A 6957-nucleotide genomic window follows, 5' to 3' on the forward strand; every position below is an offset into this window, starting at 1 on the left:
TGCAGCTATGATCCCCTCACTTTCTATTCAAATTTTTTTCACAAATATACTTTATTCTTAAAATTCAATAGAATTCAGGTGCAGCAGTAAAAATGCATCATGGGTCATTGGTTAGTTAAAGTACATGGCACCCAAGGGTGCCTCACTCCACTTACAATGCAGATTACATCTACACATACATTGCATTTCAGCATTGTCTGAAACAAAGAGTTCCTCATCGGTTTTCTTTGGGAGGAGGACTTTAACCCCAGTTCCTGACACTCACACCTTTTTAAAAAATCCATTCTTAGGATGTGGGCATCGCTGGCTAGACCAGCATTTATTGCCCATCCCTAATTGCCTTTGAGAAGGTGATGGTGAGCCACCTTCTTGAACCGCAGTGTTGTTAGGGAGGGAGCTCCAGGATTTTGACCCAGCGACAGTGAAGGAACGGCCGATATATTGCCAAGTCAGGGCTGTGTGTGGCTTGGAGGGGGACTTACAGGTGGGAGTGCACAAGACTCCAGTTTAAGTAGCACCTGATCACATCTCTCATGCATCTGCTGCCCTTGTCTTTCTAGGTGGTAGAAATCATGGGTTTGGAAGAGGAACCATTTTTGGGGAAGGCTGCAGAGGTTCAGTGACAGTACAATGGAAGGTATTCCAGCAAGAGTAGGTGACAACAACAACTTATATTTATATTACTTTAATGCAGTAAAATGCCCCAAGTTGCTTTTTGACACTGAGCCACATAAGGAGATGTTAGGACAGGGTGAGCAAACATTTGGTCAACGAAGTAGGTTTGAAAGAGCATCTTAAAGGAGAAACCTGGTACAGGTAGAACTATACTCCAACAGAGCGTGTTTGGCAAAGGACAAGAAAATTGGAGAGGAAATTTTTCTTTACTCATAGGAAGAGGAGGAGGCCACTCAGTCCATCGAGCTTTTTTGTCATTCAATGAGATCATGGTTAATTTGAGAAATTGTAGTTTAAAATAGATAGATTCACTCAGGGAATATGATTGAGTCAGATTTTTTCCTCTCTCTAACCCTGGACACTTTAATGCTGCTTTTGCAAGTTGGCGGGGAACAGTAATGTCAACATGGGCCAGGGACTGAAGCCAGAATTTTCCTGTATGACTCAGTACCATGATGTATCTATTCTTTATGATTCATCAGGAAAGCTTCCAGTTTGAGCGAGGAGGACATGCCAGTTTTCAGACAAGGGCCAGGAGTTCTCTGAGTACCTCAGCCAACATGTCTCCCTCAGGCAGCACCACCAAAAATAGATTTGACCAGTCATCCATCTCATTTGCACTCTGTGGGATCTTGCTGTGCACAAGTTAGCCACTGCTTTTGCCTAACAATGCTGACCGTGCTTCAGAAGTCGATTCAATTCACGTGAAGTGCTTTGGGATTTTTCTGAGAGATGTGATTGGGTGCTATTTAAACTTGAGTCCTGCGCACAGCAAGCTCCCACAAACAATGGACTAATGTCCAGATAATCTGCTTTAGTGATGTTGGTTGAGGGATAAATATTGACCAGAACACCTTGGAGAACACGGTTGCTCTTCTTTAATGAGCTCCTTGAAATCTTTTACGTCTACCCAAGAGGGAAGACTGGGCCCCCCCACATCTCAACCTGGAAGTGGCACCTCCAACAGTGCATCACTCTCTCAGCACTGTACTGGGGCAACAGCCTATATTTTGTGGTTGGGTTTCTGGAGTGGGACTCAAACCCATGACTTTCTGATTTAGTGAGTGGCTCATGAAAGAGAGTGTTACCCACTGAGCCATGGCTGACACCCATGGGTCCCTGAAGTGCCGGTGAAGTCTGTTGTTTCTTTAAGAGAGTCAATGAACTCCTCATCCTTGAGTCTGTTTACAAACAGGCCTGTACGAACTTGCAGGCTCTTTACTGGTGCCCAGTCCGTTCCCCCAGGATATGTCTCACTGGATGCCTGCTTCGTTCCCCCCCTCCCCCCCCTCCCCCTCAACTCTCCCACCCACCGCTCACTCAACCCCCAGCTGGACAGTGTCCGGGTCACTATGTTTAACATGGGGTTTGACTGGCAGAAGGACAGTGAATCATTTCCTCATCCACATACCACAGGAATGCTAACGATGCAGCACCTCCCCAAGTATGTAGCTGTCTGCAGGGTCTTAGTGCTCTCCAAAAGCAGAGAAGGAATAGATGAAAAAACACACACAATTAATTAATTGAAAATGGGGGTTAAACATAAATGGAGGGAAGAGAGAGAGAGAGAGAGAGAGAAAAGCTAACTGGTGACAGGTGGTGCAGTAGTTAAAACATTTACCATGTGATTGTGAAAGGATTTTAAATTCTTCTCATATTGCTGTTTGTGGGAGTTTGCTACGCGCAAATTGGATGCCACATTTCCTATGTTACAACAGTAAGTTTCAAAAGTGCTTCATTGGTTCTGAAGTACTCTGGTTCATCCTGAACTTGTGAGAGATAATATAGCTTTCCCATTCCCAGTCACAGCTTTTGAGGGCCAGATATCTCCTTTTAACAGGTCCTGGTTTCAGAGGCCTCCCAGCCCTGGACACACATGGAGCAGTCATGATGCTAAGAGTTACAGAGCAGAGGATGATGGTCTGCAATTACCTCTTGATGGTGTCAGCTCAGTGGGCAACACTCACCTCTGAATCAGATGAGTTTGGATTTAAGCCCTGTTTCATAGACTTGAACACAAAATCCACCCTGGCACACCAAGCACCAGGACTGAGGGAGTGCTGCACTGTCGGAGGTACCATCTTTCAGATGAGGCATTAAACCATTTCCATCTTTCAGATGGACATAAAATATCTTGTGACATGACTGGAAGAAGAGTAGGGGCATTACCCCCAATGTCCTGGCCAATATTTATCCCACAACCAACATCCCTGAGGCAGGTAATCTGGTCATTATCACATTTCTATTTGTGGGAGATTGCTGTGCACAATTTGGTTGCCGTGTTTCCTACATTATTACAACAGTAACTGCACTTCAAATTCACCTCATTGCCTGTAAAGTGCTTTGCAAAGCCTTGAGGTCAGGAAAGACCCTTTATGAATGTAAGTCTTCCTTTTCCTTAACGAGCAACTGAGAAACTTCTTGGTTCTGAAGCGACAGCAGCACTGGATTGGAGCAAAGTGCCGGGTGTATCAGTGAGGTGAGTCACGGACAAGCCTATGATCGGCCTATGATCAATAGCTTGAGCTTCTCTTCAGAGCTCAAAGAGGGAGGAAAAAATTAGAAGAATATCATTTGCCAACAATCCATCGGTGCGGGAAACAGCTGTCTCACAGTGCAACTACTCTCCCAACCGGCAAGGCGACACAATCCTTCTTGGGCTGGCTTTGAGGGGTTGAGGATGCCGAAGGACATTAGACAAGAGGCCATCAGGGACAGTGTTTGTAGTATTCACCAGGATCGGTGTGCCACATCAGCTACATCGATGAGTATCTCGCCAGCAGCAATGAACTGCTCAGCTCTTGATTTAATGCTGTGCTGATTCACATTTGGTGGTGGGGGGGCGGTGGGTGTGTGTGTGTGTGTGTCGGGGGGGTGTGGTGGTGGTGGGGGAGGGGGCATGGTGGGGGAGATGAGGGTGCAGGGTGGCTGGTGCAGGGGAGGTGCAAAAAAGGGGGGAACTTGGAGACATAAGCGTGGAGAGCATAGCTGGGATTGAGAATATCTTTAAAGCAGTTGGTGACTCATCGGATTTAATGAATACTTCTGTATAAAGGCAGACACCAGAGTCTGAAATTCCAGCTAATCTGAACCCCTGATGAATCTGATATCATTCAGTAACCAGCATTTAACTAGGAACTGCACAGCAGGAAGAATGACTGACTCACCTCCTACTACATTCCCCTCTCCTGCAACCAGCAAATACTCCGAATCAAACCTAAATTTTAACCCTTTACCTTCCAGATTGTTTCTCAGTAATTTGGGTAATTGCTTCCCCCTAACCACCCACCCCAGCTTTAAGCTTCCAACAATAACTCAGAAAATATTTTTATATTCCAGCCGGAGGTCACTGGCTGAAGTGACTTTCAAGCAGGTGGTAGGTTTGCAGTGAATCAGCAATCTGTGATTTCAACCTCAAAATCCTGGTTCCAGATTTAGATTACAAAGAATTAAGAATGACTTGCATTTATATATGATTTACAGCCAATTAGGTATTTTTGAAGCATAGCTGGGGAGAGGATAGTGTAGTGGTAATGTCACTGGACTAGTGCTCCAGAGACCCAGGCTAATCCTCTGGGGACCTGGGTACAAATCCCACTATGGCAGTTTGTGGAATTTAAATTTAATTAATGAATCTGGAATATAAAGTTAGAATCAGTAATGGTGACCATGAAATTATCATCAATTGTTGTAAAAGCCTAGCTGGTTCACTAATGTCCTTCAGGGAAAGAAATCTGCCATCCTTACCTGGTCTGGCCCACATGTGACTCCAGACCCACAGCAGTGTGGTTGACTCTTAACTGCCCTCTGAAATGGCTGAGCAAGCCACTCAGTAAAAGGGCAATTAGGGGTGGGCAACAAATGCTGGCCTTGCCTGTGACGCTCACATCCCATGAAAGAATTTTAAAAAGCCACTGTTGTGATGTAGGAAACACAGCAGCCAAATTGCCCACAGCAAGCTCCCACAAATAGCAATGTGATGTTGGTTGAAGGCTAAATATTGGTTAGGACACTGGGTAGAACTCAGCAGGTCCTCTTCAAAATATGGTTACAGGATATTTTACAGCCACCTGATAGGGCCTTGGTTTTAATGTCTCATCTGAAAGAAGCGCCTCTGACAGTGTAGCACTCCCACTGCACTGCGAGGGTCAACCTAGATTTTCTGTTCAGGTTTTTAGAGTAGGACTTGAACCTATAACATTTTGCCATAGATTTTTATGTCATTAAGGATGCAGTGATGGTGGGGCAGTCCCAACTCAGTCTCTGATGGGTTTGATTCCATTGCCAAGTCCTATAGCTTAACATCAATGGGCAATAAACTGATAAGCTCACTGACATAAGGATAGCTGATGTGAGAAAGACCAATCACAGTAATGCATTGAGGGTTACTTTCTGATGTTGGAGAAAGGCATTGCTGACCAGGATGAGATGGAGCTGTACCCTGCACTCAACTGGTGCTACATTTTAACACTTACTTCACCTCAAAGGGAGTACATTGATTCCCGGTTCACCAATGTCTCAACTTTAGATTTCTCATCCTTGTGCTCAATTATTCCATGCCTTGTCCCTCCCTATCTTTGTAACCTCTTCCAGCTCTACAATCCTCTGAGATCTCTCTGCTCCTCCAATTTTGGCCTCTTGCGGACCCTGTACTTCACTTTGCTCCACCACTGGCGGCCAAGCCTTCAGCTGATGAGCTCCTATGCTCTAGAATTCACCCCCTAAACCTCTCTGCTTCTTTCTTCTCCTTTGCAACATTCCTTAAGATCTATCTCCTTGACTTGTTTGGTCACCTTTCCCTAATGACTGCTTTTATGGTTAGGTTTCAGATTTTTGACTGATTTTGCTCCTATGAATCACCTTGGGGAGGCCTTGTGGCACAGTGGGTAGTATCCCTACCTCTGAACCAGAAGATCTGGATTCAAGTCCCACTCCAGGCTTTTGATACAACTAAACAGGTTGAGTATCATCCTGAAAATCCTTCTAATATGCCTATGACAGGCTGTAAGAATGGCCAGAACCTGCAGAAGGCAATGGCAAATCACTGCAGTACCCTACCAAACATAACCATGGTTGCCAATGTCCCCTTAGGGAATGGTAACTGACAAGAGAGAAGTGCCTTGGGTATGATATTTTGATAAAAGCATTAAACAAATGCAAATTGTCATTATAGACCGACTTCTCTGCCGAAATCTTGCCATAGTTACTTAAAGGGTACCTTAGGTTAAGCCTACGTACATCTCGTCTTCAGTCGTGTATATTCATTGTGCAGCCTTGGGATATTTATTATATTAAAGGCGCTATAGAAATGTAAGATAGTTGTTTAGTAGTACAGAACTTGAGTATTGCTGAAAAAAGAGACATGTTGAAGCTTTTCGTTTTGCACTCATCAGGACACATCGCAAGGATACCAATACAAGGGGAAAACAACAATTTATACAGTATGAGAAGAGAGTGCTGATTGATTGGCATACAGTATAAATTGTTGTTTTCCTTTTATATTGGTATGCTTGTGAAATGTCATGATGAGGGCAAGACAAAAAGCTTCGCGTTGTCTCTTTTTTCAGCAGTACTGAAATGCAAGATGTTTTTTGTTGCTGTAAGGGTGCTGGAAGCAGATTCAGTTGTAACTTTGAAAAGTGGATAGGCTATATACTAGAAGGGCTGTAGGGGAAAAGGACCTTTTTTATTCATTCAGGGGATCAGGGCATTGCTGGCCACTACTGGGCCATGCCAGAGGGTGGCTAAGAGCCAACCACATTGTTGTGGGTCTGGAGTCACATGTAGGCCAGACCAGGTAAGGACGGCAGATTTCCTTTCCTAAAGGACATTAGTGAACCAGATGGGTTTTTTAATGACAATATAGGCTTTATATTACAGACTTGTCTAACGAACTGAATTTAAATCCCCTGGCTGCTGCTGGTGGAATTTGAACTCATGACCCTGGATCATTAATCCAGGCCTGAAGAAGAACCATACGGATTCAAAACGTTTGTTTCTCTCGCCACGGATGCTGTCAGGCCTGCTGAATTTTTCCAGCATTTTCTGTTTTTATCCCACCTGATTGTTTTAAATCCCATTGGGTTGCTCGTTCAAAGAGTTGGCACATACATGATGGGCCGAATGGTCTCCTTCAGTATGATTCTATGATTTTAGAAACATTCATAGCGGAATTTCATTGTGTCGCTTTTATTCTCATTCCATTGCGTGCAAGCAATCAGTGGCGTGATTTCTGCTTTGAGTAAACTGACCTTCTCTTTCAGTAAAATTACTTTTAAAAAG

This window comes from Carcharodon carcharias, chromosome 31 (assembly GCF_017639515.1).
Source record: "Carcharodon carcharias isolate sCarCar2 chromosome 31, sCarCar2.pri, whole genome shotgun sequence".
In the NCBI taxonomy this organism is placed as follows: domain Eukaryota; kingdom Metazoa; phylum Chordata; class Chondrichthyes; order Lamniformes; family Lamnidae; genus Carcharodon; species Carcharodon carcharias.